Source organism: Cervus canadensis, chromosome X (genome assembly GCF_019320065.1).
Source record: "Cervus canadensis isolate Bull #8, Minnesota chromosome X, ASM1932006v1, whole genome shotgun sequence".
Classification (NCBI taxonomy): Eukaryota; Metazoa; Chordata; class Mammalia; order Artiodactyla; family Cervidae; genus Cervus; species Cervus canadensis.
Window position 1 is genome coordinate 50,354,310 of NC_057419.1, and position 14,149 is coordinate 50,368,458.

Consider the following 14,149-nt stretch of genomic DNA (forward strand, 5'->3'; position numbering starts at 1 on the left):
CTTAAGGGCAGTCGTGCAAAGCCATCTATCTGCACCTTGTGTGCATTCAAGGCTCACTAATGGTCTGTTAGGAGTTAACTTGGATAGTAAATTTCAGAGGGGTGGCGGGACAGAGAGCTATGTCTGTGAACAGACCCTTGATAATCAATCAAGGCAGCTCCCAGAGTCAGCTCTTTCAAGCCGCTCCCCGCATCAGCCAAAAAGATAAATTTATTATCAGGTCAAATAAACATATTTCCATGGTATTTATTACTTTTTTATTTCTATAAATGTATTTACACAGTTAAATATATATTACATAAATACATTTTACATGACATTTTCAGATATGCAAAGCTTCGTAAAGTTCACTTGTCATGCATCCATTTTCAAGGACATACTGAAGGATGTACCCCACCCCCCAAATTAGGGGGTAAACCAAGAAGGAGGAAGACACAGGATCTAGGAAACAGGAAGGAAAAAACTGGATTCTCAGGGAAGGGAATCTGATACAAGACAGAGGTAAAAAGGATTTCCTGATAGATGGTGAAGAGTAGACACCAAAATCATAGCTGTGCATGAACGTGAGAGAGCAACCAGACAAGCCTTCAGCAAGTCAACAAGGTCCAGGGAAGATTTTTTCAAAGAGAAGACACTGATACCCAGAGTTGAGATAGCACTCCCCACTATTACTTGCTGTGTTAACTTAGGCCAGATAGTTTTTCTCTATGCCCCAGTTTCCCCTTGGAAAAGGAAATGTCAATCCACTCCAGCATTCTTGCCTGGAAAATTTCATGGAGAGAGGAGCCTGGGGGGCTATAGTCCATGGAGCTTCAAAGAGTTGGATACGACTCAGCAACTAAACAACAAACAACAGTTTCCCCTTATATAAAATGAGAATAACAATGGTACCTACTTCTCCAGATTGTAACAAAGATGAGTTAGTAGATGTAGTGTGTGTTTAACAGTGCTGGGCTCATAGTAAACATGGTATGAGTATTTATAAGTAATGTCACTATGTGAGTGTCTGACTCTTTGCAACCCCATGGACTGTAGCCCACCAGGCTCCTCTGTCCATGGGATTCTCAAGGCAAGAATACTGCAGTGGGTTGCCAGTCCCTTCTCCAGGGAATCTTCCTGACCAAGGAAGTGAACCTGAGTCTCACACTGCAGGCAGATTCCTTAACGTCTATGTCTGAACATACAGAGAGGAGATTTAAATAACTAGAAAGAATTTTGAGTTGAATTATTGATATGTATATAGTAAAGCAAAGAAATGATCAATCCATTGAAAAATAGTTAATTCCAGGGTAAAGTAAAAGTTGTGAAGAAACCGTAAGCATGGATACTACATGACTCAACTATAAACAGTCACAATAATAAACACGATAGATCTAATCAGAACAGTGATAGGTAGAGGCAAATATGTATATGAGTGGAGGTGCGTGGAAAAGCTAAATCTCTACCTTCCATAGTGGAGAGTCAATAGATAATGTTCAAAACTAAAAAGAAATCCATTAAAAAGTTTAAGAGAGCTTGCTTCTAGGGAGCTGGAATCTGGGAGAAACAAATCAGGGAAGAGTCATTGTTTTAAGAAGACTTTGAGAACTCTTTGGCACCTTTTGTCACTTATAACTAAACTAGAAGCTAATTTCAAATTACAAAGTGGCAAAAAAATATTCACAGAAATATTGGGTTAACCAAAAAGTTCATTTGGGTTTTTTCCATAACATCGTACAGAAAACCCCAAACAAACTTTTTGGCCAACCCAATATATAAGAATGATAAAAGATTATTAACCTTACTCTTCAAAAAAACTCTGTAAAAATCCTTAAGTTAATATAAATAAATCAACAATGGACAGAAAGAAATTCACATACATAAATCAGCAATAAAAATCCCCTGATTATGTTGCCTGATTTTAAAAAAGTCATATAAATTAAAATAATGAGATATTATCTTTCATTCTGGAGAATTTCTGTCCCTGGGTGCCTCTTCCTACTCCTTACCTCACAGGAGTTGTCCCGTGCCCCTGTAGTCAGCAGCACTCTGATTGCCTGGCATCTTCCTGCTGGGCTTTACCCCCCGGTTCTCTTACTGACAACTCTGCCCTTCCCAGGAACCCGAGGTCAGGTGGGCACCTGTGGACTTAACCACAGCTGCTGATGCTGGAAATGGAAGATCTTGCAGCCTTTACCACAGGGTCTGTCCCAAGGGCTAAGCAGAGATTCCAAGAAACCTGGAAAGACAGTGTTCACGTGGTCAGTTATTCTGCATTCACCCCACAAGTGCTTCCTGAGAGCACCAAAGTATTGTTATGGCACGGAATACTGTGGAGTAGACAGTCACATCAACCTATTCAACCTATTGAACCTATTCACATCAACCTATTCAAGTCATTCATCAAAAGGGAATATGAGTGTGACCATGAGACTTAGACTAAAACTAACAAAAGCTTCATTTCTAGCTCTGTCATCCTTTAGCTATATGAATATGAAAATGTTTCTTCAGGTTTTCTTTTCCCTAAAACAAATCAAAAATATTTATTTCAAGGGACTGTGAGAATTAAATGAGTTGATGTTTTTAAGGAACTCAGCAACAGACAGGCCCAGATAAATATTTAATTCATATTAGCAAGTATGGTTATTACAAGGAATCATGTAATATGAAGAAGGAGATATCTCATTTAATGTGTACATCAATCACATTATTTGTGTCCTGCTGTAATTATTATTATCTCACAGTATGCATATAGAAACAGAGGTTCAGTGATGTTAAATTGAAGTCAGTCTACCTGGCTTCAAAGCTCACGTTCTCAATGGTATACCACATGGTACCTTATATGTGGGAGGCTCAAAATAAACATGGTTCTATTATTAAACAGATGTTGAAAACATTATAATTTGGAAAAAAATGTTAAGTAAAGTTTCTTAAGACAGAAGATATATGCCATAAGGAAATTACTAACAGTCTGGGACTAAAATTTTTAATTACCACAAAAACATGCAGAGGGAAAAACTGTTTCTTCTGTTGAGGGAAATAGGGAGGGGAAGGTGTCTCCCTGTCCAAGCTGAGGTACAATATCATTATGATCAACTAATCCAGGCACTACAGATTTAGTCATCCTTGTTGGGAAAGGGAAAATACCACATAAAATTAGGAGAAACTTAAAAAAAAGGAAGTTAAGAAACAAGATGAAAAAGAAACAAGAAAGTAAACAAAATTAAAAGTAAAATAAAATGAAAAGTATGAATAGGTTAAATTTTAAACACGTAAAGAAGACGTTGTGTCAGAGAAAGAGAGAATATGCTTTCTTTTCTTATGCTTATAGAACTTTTTACACAATTCTATCAAATAACATGGCCAGAAAAAAACCTGGTAGATGTCTGAATGTTGGGAATGGACATCTTATAGTATAAGATGTTATACTATAGTATATACTTATATACTATATATATACTTATATATAGTATATAAGCATATAGTATATAAGATGTTATCTTCTAGTATAAGATGTTCAACGTCATTATGCCTTAGGAAATACAATCAAAACCAAAAATGTTCTATTCATTAGTAAACCATTTCATATACACTAGGATGGCTAAAAAAAAGACAGTAACTAACATTGGTGAGATGTGAATAAATTTGAGCTCTCAGACATTACTGGTAAAATTTTAAAATAGTACAGCCACTCTGAAAAATAGATTGGGCAGTTCCTCAAAATGCTATCCATATACAGTCATCGTATGACCCAGCAGTTCTACTCCTAGTATCTACCAAGAGAAATGAAAGGCCATGTCCACTCCAGAACTTGTGCACAAATATTCACAGCAGTATTAGTCATAGTAGCCAAAAAGAGGAAACCACTTAAATGTCGACCAACTGATGAACAGATAAACAAAATTTGGTGTGTGCATACAATGGAATATTACTTGGCAATAAAAAAGAAGTACCAATACATGCTATAACATAAATGAACCTTGAAATCATTATCTTAAGGGAAAGAAGTCAGTCACAAAAGACCACATATTTCATGATTCCATATATATGAAATGTCCAGAATAGGCAAACACATGAGACAGAAAACTGATTAGAAGTTCCCTAGGGCTGGGGATGTAGGGTGGCATGAATGATGAATGTCTGCTAATGCGTGAAAAGTTTCTTTCTGGGGTATTGAAAACGTTCTAAAATTATACTGTGGTGTTGACTAAACAACCGTACACTTTAAATTGATGAATTTTAAGGTATTGAATATATATATATAGTATGTCTCTTTTATATAACTAAATAAATAAATCTGCTTTAAAAGAAAAAGAAAGTGAAAGTCGCTCAGTCGTGTCCAACTCTTTGTGACCATGTGGACTATCCAGTCCATGGAATTCTCCAGGCCAGAATACTGGAGTGGGTAGCCTTTCCCTTCTCCAGGGGATTTCCCCAACCCAGGGATCAAACCCAGGTCTCCCACATTGCAGGCAGATTCTTTACCCGCTGAGCCACAAGGGAAAGAGAAAAAAGAAAAAGAACACTTTCCTAAATAACCCAGGATCAAAGTCATGAATACGTTCCCTAACTTCACGTTTGAAGACCCCAAGTTCGAAGTTGTCGAGAAACCGCAGTCTTGAAGCAGTAATGTAAAACTGATCTGGTAATTTGTCCTAGTTGAGCTGTACAGCTACCCAGAAGTAACAGAATAAACATACATTTCACAGCAAAAAAAAAAAAACAAAGTCAGAAATCAATACAAAGGCTACACAATTTTTACCAGAAGTCATGGAACATGCTAAAGTTGTATACAGAGTGAGATGTATATATTTTAATGGCTTTATTTTTAAATAAAAATAAATATAACAGGTGCAGATGGCATTACCTGGAGCTTGAGCAGCTGCATGAGGGTATCAAAGACCATGGCCATGGACAAACTAAGAGGGCAGAAGTCCAAGAATGTATTCCATAGAGCCAGCCAAAAAACTTTAAGGTAAAAAATACAGCAAAACCAGTTACCACTAATTTAAAGAAAATAAATATTGTGAGAGATGAAAAATCTAATAGAGTGGGAAAATCTTCTGTAGGTATACAAAAGGAACTTGCACATTTCTCAAAAAGTTTTTATCTTTAATCTCTATAGAAACAGCTGATTTTTCAGCAGTGTCATAAAAATGAACCAGTTAACAGTGGTGAAGCTACAAGATTAATGGCTCAGCTGTAATACACTGGTGATGTATCAAATTGCCTCCAAAGACCAACAAAGTAAACATTCTATACAAATAAATAGATAAAACAAAAGAGAGATAGATACAAGTCTTTTTCAACCCTGGTTTCCTCAGGGTATATGAGGTGGATGAACCTAGAACCTATTATACAGAGTGAAGTGAGTCAGAAAGAGAAAGATAAATATCGTATTCTAACACACACATACAGAATCTAGAAAAATGGTTCTGAAGAATTTATTTACAGGACAACAGTGGAGAAACAGACATAGAGAACAGACTTAAGGACATGAGGAGAGGGGAGGAGAGAGTGAGATGTATGGAAAGAGTAACATGGAAACTTACACTACCATATGTAAAATAGATAGCCAACGGGAAATTGCTGTCTGGCTCAGGAAACTCAAACAGGAGCTCTGTATCAACTTAGAGAGGTGGGATGGGGAGGGAGATGGGAGGGAGATTCAAAAGGGAGGGGATGCACGTATACCTATCTATGGCTGATTCATGTTGAGGTTGAGGTTTTCTCATGTTGAGAAAACAACAAAATTCTGTAAAGCAATTACCCTTCAATAAAATAATAAATAAAAAAATGAACAAGAACAAAAGAGAGCTAAGTATTCACTCTAAAACATAGAAAAAAAAACAAAATTAAGCAACACCCCCCCAATGGAAAACAGTAATTAAGAAAAGCCTTAAATAAATCAAAAGAATATAATAGGAGTTTAAAGAAAACAAAGAGCTGGTCCTTTAAAATGACCAATGTCATAGATAACTCCCTAGCAAATGAGATAAAGAAGAGTTAAAAGACATATATATTCTCTCTCACACACACACACAGGCACACACAAACACATATACAGAGAGGGAAGACAGAATGAGAATCATTCCCAGATAAGGCAGTGTTTCAAAGTAGTTATTGTAGGATATTATGCATAACTGTATAGCAACATAGTTTATATTGATGTGAAACAGGTGCTTCCCTAGCAAAATTTAAATTTACAAACTTAATACAGGAAAATACAGATGGAACAGAATAATGAATGTGGAAGAGACCGGGGAGGGACGGGGGCGGGGGAAATGACATAACAACAAATACAAATAGAAAGATTCAAAGTTAAAAAGAAAAGGCACGGTCCACAGATCTCAGGGCCTAAGGAACACGGCCTTGTAGTGAGTTTCCTGGGTTTCCTTTTCCCTCACATGTATCACAAACAGGCCACTAGAGAAGCTTATAACTCAGAACCATCAACAGGCACAGACAACAAAGCTCTAAGAAAAGCCTGCACCCCTTAATCAAAGGACCAAGAAAAGAGTCCTAACTGAGCATATCCATCCTACTCCAGCCAAACACTAATAGAATACACATTCTCTTCAAGCACCGGTGTGACACTCTCCAGGGTCACAAAACAAATCTTAACAAATTGAAATCATACAGCTTATGTTCTCTGATTATAATAGCATCAAACTAGAAATCAATAACAGGTAACAGGAAAGTTGCCAAACTTTGGAAATTAAACAACACATTTCTATATAACCCATGGATCAAAGAGGAAGTCTCAAGGGAAATTAAAAAGTAATGAATGAAAATGAAAATACAACATATCACAATTTGGGATGCAGATAAAGCAGTGTTGAAAGGTAAATTTATAATCCTAAATGTTTAGATTAGAAAAGAATTAAGGTATTAAATCAATAAGGTAAGCTCCCACCATAAGATACTAGAAAAAGAAGAGCAAAGAAAACCCAAAGCAATCAAAGGAAGCAAGTAATAAATGTAAGAGTGGAAATCAATAAAATTGAAAATAGAGAAAGATCAATGAAACTAAAAGCTGGTTTGTTGAAAAGACAATCAAATTGGTAATCCTCTAGCAAGACTGACAAAGATAAAAAGAGAGAAGACACAAATTACCAATATCAGAAATGAAACAGGAGATATAACTATAGATTCTGTAGTCACTGAAAGTAAGGGAATATCGCACACCACTTTATGCACATAAATTCAACAACATGGATGAAATAGTCCAATTTTCTCACAAAACATAGACTCCTACAATTTACCCACTATTAAATATGTAGGTACTCTGAACAGACACTAAATAGATAACCTGAACAGTTATTTAACTACTGCAGAAATTGAAGCCATAATCAAAAGCTTTCAAAAGGAAATCTCCAGGCCCAGATGGTTTCACTGGAGAATTCTACTGAACATTAAAAGAAAAAATATCATCTACATAATCTCTTTCAGAAAACAGAAGAGGAGAGAACACTTCCTAACTCAGTTACTGAGATAAGTATTATCCTAATACTAAAACCAAAGACAGGACAGAAAAAGAAAACTACAGACCAACCTCTGTCACAAACTTGGACACAAAAATCCTCAAAAAAAGCATTAATTAATAATTCCTGCAATATATGTAAAAAAGAATTATACACCACAGGCAACTGAAGTTTATTCCAGGAATGTAAGGCTGGTTCAATATTCAAAACTCAATAAGGGGATTCCCCCATATTAACGGGCTAAAGAAGAAAAACCATATAAATTCACATGGTATTGACAAAATTCAACGTACATTCACGATAAAAGCAAACAGACACATAGACAAATGGAACACAACAAAGAATCTAGAAGGAGCTGCACAAAAGTATGGCAAATTTATTTTTGACAAAGGTACCAGAGGAGTCAGTGGAGGAACTGCAGTCTTTTTAACAAACAGTGCTTAAGGAACTGAGCATCAAATATATGCACCTCGATCTAAGACTCACCGCTTCATACAAAACAATTCAAACTGGATCATGGACAGCGGAAGAAGAAATGAATAAAATCCTTATCACAGTGAAGACTTAATCTCTCCTTTCTCTGTAAGAGAATAAGCAAACAAAAAAGTACAAATTTTGTACAACACAAGTGATACCTAAACAATTAAATATTATTTTCAAATTATACATGGAACATTCATTAAAAATTCACCAAGGACTAGGCCATGAGTCCCCTCAGATTTCAAGAAATGAGCTTCATGCAGACATTTTTCTAACCAAAGAAAACTTAGAAGTCTAGTAAAAAGATAAACTTTTGCAAAATGAAAGCACACTTCTAAATAACTCATGGACCCAAAAAAAAAAAAAAATCCACTCTTAGAAAACACTTAAAAAGTAAAGCACCCAACCCTGTGGGTCTCTGAGTGAACTTTAAGATCTTAACATTGATATGAGAAAAGAGGAAAGCCTGAAAAATAAAAGGCGAATCATCCAGCTATATCCAGACAACCGACTCCATCACTGACCAGACAGAATTCCCCAACACTCACCCTCCCCGGGTCCCCTTTACCTTCACACCGCTAGGACACAGAGCACCGGGATCCTCTTCACAACAACTATCAAACCGCGGCCGAAAACTGCAGGCGCTTCCGGTCACCACCCCTAGCACCGCCCCTTCTCGGGCTTTGGGTGGGAGGTTCACACACGAAGGGGCGTGGCTCTGCACAGGCGCAAAACCGCGTTCGAAGCCGCAGTCAACCAACAGTCAACATCGCCATGTTACGGAGTCGAAGTTTTGGGGCATTCAGTGCCCATCGGCAGCGTGGTCAGGCGGGGAACGTGGCCGCGCCAGACGTGCGATTCCCCGTGGGGTACGCCATGTTGGAGTGTCCATTCCGTACAGAGGATGAGGAAGCCTCTACTCACGTTGCGGAGCGGTGGCCCTGCCTCACAGGTGGTGGGGAGCAAGAATGGGGGCGTTTCTCTGGCGGGCTTCTTGGAGAAAGGGTCTTTGGCTCTGAACTCTATGGATTTGTGTAATGATGTTCAGAGAAGCTGAGAGGCCTCTGGAAAGACACGGAGATGCCAGTGGCTATTATCTCCTGGCAGATAACAGGGGATGAGAAGTCGGACTGCTTGGAGGCTCCTCCTGGAACATACCACGAGGGGCGAAAGGGAAGAAATCAGGGACCTATAGGCCCTCCTAGGATATAGCACTGGAGGAAAAGGGGAAGGAGTCAGTGTAAGCTTCCCCTCTGCTGGGCTTGTGGGGTTGGCTGTGGGATTTGGATGCTCCCAAATCGACATTATCGACATACCCACTCCAGCCACTCCAGCTAAAAGAAGTTTATACCAATTTAAAAAAAAGTTTCCCTTACTCTAATACAACATGTCAATAAAAATATTTTAGGAAAAATTGCTTTTATTTTTTCATAAAATAAAATGTATATAGTAATAGTGTCCTTACTTTGCAAATGTAGCTTTAAGACAAGACGGCTTCTGCCCTTTAACCAGTTTGTTGCCCCTTGTCACCTCCAGTAAGGAAATCCTGGAGATGCCCTTGCCCTCTGGGAGATGTCACTGGGGCAGATGAAGAAGAAGTCATGCTGCCTTTCTCCTGGGAATGCCTACGTATTTTTCAAAATCAAGTTCCAATATCTCCTTCATGGAATCCTCCTGACAGAGGTAGAGGGCTCTGTATCCCACTGCAGGCCCTTCTGAATCCTCAAGTATGGAAGGTGTTTGGAGGAGCTCAGGTGTGAACTTGCTGGATGCTCTCAGTCTAGTGACATTCCATCTGGGCCTCGGTTTAACAATATGGAATATAAGGGTGTCCTATTCCAATTAGCCTAAGAACATCTGGGATTAATCTGTAGTCTGACAAATTTATCAGTCAGTGAGGGAGACCACACACCAGAGGATCCAAGGAGTGGTTCACTAAACAAAAGAAAAAAATGGAGTTATGAAATTCTGAGGAATGGTGAAGTTCAGATGAAATGTGAATGAAGCAGTGTTTTGGTAAACTCAAAGCAAAGCAGGGCTGTATGTGGACTATAAAGTGAATTCAGAATCCTGTTTCCTTGGAAACCATAAAGTTAAGATAGATATGGAATTTTCTATCTAGATACCCCCTGTCTCTGCACTGGGGTTGGAAACCTTAGCTGCTCTTTTGTGTGTAAGTGACTTAAAATCTTCAGCAAGAGTGGGATGTTTTATCTATACTGATATCAAACAGTTTCTGATACTTTATGATTGTAGAGAACAAAGTTTCTCAGTGAGTGAAAAAGCAGCAGTCCCAGTCCCTCAAAGCAGGAGTTCTTTATGGCATTACAGATACAGGACGTCCTTGAAAGAAATAATGTTTCCTATTAATTTTCATCTGACTTTATCTGTGTCTGTTCCCCCAGCCTTATGAATGGCAGAGCATACTTTTACATTCTTAGCTAATTTTTACTTTCTTAGATGGTTTGAGTCTCTGATTATCCCAGATTCTCTTTCTGCCCCTATAGTCCTGGTCTGGGTGTTTGTTGAATGAATACATGAAAGAAGAAATGGAATCAGTGGAAGCATGTTTGGTATGCATACTAGTCTAATAACAGCACCAGGAATCATTGTTAATGTCAGTGTCATAATAGTACTATGGTTATGTTTTTAAAAAGCTAAGTCTATTAGACTATTTCAGAGAAGAAAGGAGCCAATAATCATATGAAGAGATGTTCAAAGTCATTAGTGATCAGGGAAATACAAATAATGAGATAACATTTAACACCCATTCAACTTGCAAAAATTATGTCTGACAAAACAGACTGTTGGAGAGGATATATAAATACAGGATCTTCTTGCCCTGTTGAAGGAATATAAATCAGTGTGACCACTTCAGAAGATAGTTGGCATTTCTTCCTACAGTGAATATTTACAGTCCTCACATTCTATCCTGTCCGTGCTTAGGAATATATCTAAGAGAACCACTTGCACATGAAACATAGAATATGCATGGTATCTTGTTCATGATAGCAAAACCTGGAAACAAAAGTGAATGGAATCAAAATGAATGAACCAGAACAGTACCCAACAATAGGGATGAATTTAAGGGAAAAAAAAAACAGACTGTGATTCCTGAAATAGTATAAAAAGCGTAACACACTTTTATAAAATTAAAAAGAATTATTTAGGATGTTGTATAGTTGTGATAAAATTATATTAAAAGGAAATTAAAAAATTGGTGAACTTGGTATTTAGGATGATGTTTACCTCAGTTAAGGACAGGCAGGGCCAGGAATTGAGGAAACACGTGGTTAGATGGAATTATTGTTAAGGCCATACCTTTTCTTTTGGGTGGTAGGTGCATCAGTGCTAATCATATTATTAAAACTAACTTAATGTTTTAGTTAGTCTGGAAAATTAAACTGTGGATGGTGAGATGGACAGGGAAGCCGGGAATGCTGCAGTCCATGGGGTCGTGAAGACTCAGGCACGACTTGGTGACTGAACAACAACAACAAACAGATAAATATCTAAATGTAAAAAGAGAAAATCTGCATGGAGAAAAGTACAGTCCTGTCCTTGAATGGGCTAAGAAAATCTTTGGCCCCAGCCCAGAGACGCCACCCAGTGGTGGGATGACCAAGAAGGCAGGCACTCCATGGCCTTGACACTTACTGTGGCCCCTGCCAAAGGTGCTCTGCCTCTAAGGCTCACCCCGTCACACCACTCATGTACTTGCTCAAATGTCTTTTTTTCTTTTTAAACAATTTATATTGAAATGCAGTTGATTAGCAATGTTGTATTAGTTTCAAGTGCACAGTAAAGTGATTCAGTCATACAGTCATTATTTTTACATTCTCTTCTATTACAGGTTATTACAAGATACTGAATATAGTTAGTTCCCTGTGCTATCTATATAGTAGGTGCCTGTTGCTTATCTATTTTATGTATGGTAATGTGCATCTGTTAATCCCATACTCCCAATTAATCCCTCCCACTTTAAAAGTGAAAGTGAAAGTCACTCAGTGGTGCTGAGTCTTTGCGACCCCACAGACTATACAGTCCATGAAATTCTCCAGGCCAGAATACTGGAGTGGGTAGCCTTTGCCTTCTCCAGGGGATCATCCCAACCCAGGGATCAAACCCACGTCTCCTGCATTGCAGGCGGATTCTTTACCAGCTGAGCCACAAGGGAAGCCCTCCCACTTTGGTAGCCATTAATTTTGAATCACCTGGTAAATAGGCCAGAGTAGCTCATTCAGATGAGGACTGTGTTGCTTCTGATGTCCAAAGAGGCCCTAGGTGTTTTCCCTTCTTTTTGCTTATGGAAGAGCCAGATGCAAAACTTATTCTTCAAGAGGTTAGAAGGAGTATCTCAACAAGCCCCCCGCCACTGGACCCCTAGTAATCTCACTGACATAGAAGGCCCCTACATTTATTTTCAGATTCATTTCCCGTCTTCTGACACACAAATATCTTATCCACAAGTCTAGAGTAGTCGCTCACTCTTATCCATTAGGTCTAATCAGCATAATATCCATGTAATGGACCAATGTGGGGTTCCCAGGTGGCGCCGGTGGTAAAGAACCTGCTTGCCAATGCAAGAGATGTAAGGGACATGGGTTCGATCCCTAGGTTGGGAAGATCCCCTGGAGGAGGTCACAGCAACCCGCTCCAATATTCTTACCTGGAGAATCCCATGGACAGAGGAGCCTGGCAGGCTACAGTCCATAGTGTCACAAAGAGCCAGACATGATTAAAGTGACTGAGCATGAAGACATGTGATGTGATGTCTTGTGGAAGGGAAAGTTGACCAAAATCCCTACAAACTAAATTATGACATAGGACTGGAGAGTTGATCTACCTCTGAGGTAGGACAGTGAAGGTATATAGCTGGCCTTGCCAATGGAAAGAAAACAGCTTTTGCTGGTCTTTACTAACAGTACTGATTTTTAAAAAGGCATTTACCAGGTAAGTATCTACATGCCAAATATCAAAGGATGTGTTCATTTGGTCAAGCAACAAAACTATCTGGTATAGCAGCTGCTGTTGGAGACACGACCTGGTTAAGTTTATGATAATCCACTGTCCTTCTCCAAGATCCGTTTGTCTTCTGCACAATGTGACAAATAGGCACATTGAATGAGGATGTAGTGGAACCACCATCCCTGCATCGTGTAATAACTTACAATGGAAGAGAATGTAAAAATAATGACTATATAACTGAATCACTTTACTGTGCACTTGAAACTAACACAACATTGCTAATCAACTGCATTTCAATAGTTTTTTTAAAAAGAAAAAAAAAAGACATTTGAGCAGGTGCATGAGTGGTGTGACGGGGTGAGCCTTGGAGGCAGAGCACCTTTGACAGAGGCCACAGAAAGCGTCAAGGCCTTACTTTTCTCAATTGCCTTCCTCTATTAAGAAATAAAAGCTGTCTTTATCGGTAAAAGAAAAAAAAAAAAAGACAGAAAGAAACTGTCAAGGCCACGGAGCACCTGCCTTCTTGATCATTCCACCACTGGGTGGCGTCTCTGGGCTGGGGCCAAAGATTTTCTTAGCCCATTCAAGGACAGGACTGTACTTTTCTCCATGCAGGCTTTCTCTTTTTACATTTAGATATTTATCTAACAGCTTGTCATTGTTCAGTCGCCAAGTCGTGTCCAAGTCTTCACTACCCCATAGACTGCTGCACACCAGGCTTACCTGTCCATCTCACCATCTAACAGTTTAATTTTCCTGATTAATATAGTAGAGCTTTGTTCTTTATTTTACTTATAGTATTGTGTATAATTTAATCTCAAACTTCCAATTTAACCCTCTTCCCCACCTCCCTTTGGTAACCATAAATTTGTTTTCTACATCTGTAAGTTTATTTCTGTTTTGTAAATAAGTTCATTTGTATCATGTTTTTAAAATCCACATATAAGATATGATCACTCAAATGTGTTTTCCTCAGATGTTTTTCTTCCCTGACCTATCCCACAACTCTCTAACTCCTCACTATGCATTTGTTTTCTTCATAGCCTTCCTTTTTATCAGAAATTATCTTATTCATTTCCTGTTTGCTCATTTCTGTTCATGCTGATACTGCAGTGATTTCTGCTTCTCACATGTGTATTCAGATGCTTTATTTTTAGTATCTTTACCACACATGTAGAGAGCAACAAAACTCTGTATGTGCTGTATTTATTTTGTTAAAAGATTAATTATTCCCTCTA

General features: G+C 38.4%; 1 long non-coding RNA gene and 1 pseudogene across 2 annotated transcripts; one reads left to right on the top strand and one right to left on the bottom strand.

The window, feature by feature from the left end:
- Positions 1–219: 219 nt before the first annotated feature.
- On the bottom strand, positions 220–8,774 carry LOC122435450. Of its 2 annotated transcripts, XR_006267669.1 has the most exons (4): positions 8,512–8,774; positions 7,950–8,043; positions 1,989–2,218; positions 227–838 (listed from the first exon to the last, which is right to left on the bottom strand). It is a non-coding gene; the product is annotated as an uncharacterized LOC122435450 (long non-coding RNA). The 2 variants fall into 2 exon arrangements; XR_006267668.1 differs by having other exon boundaries at positions 220–2,218; positions 8,512–8,767.
- LOC122435449 lies at positions 4,884–5,185 on the top strand (annotated as a pseudogene).
- Positions 8,775–14,149: the final 5,375 nt, after the last annotated feature.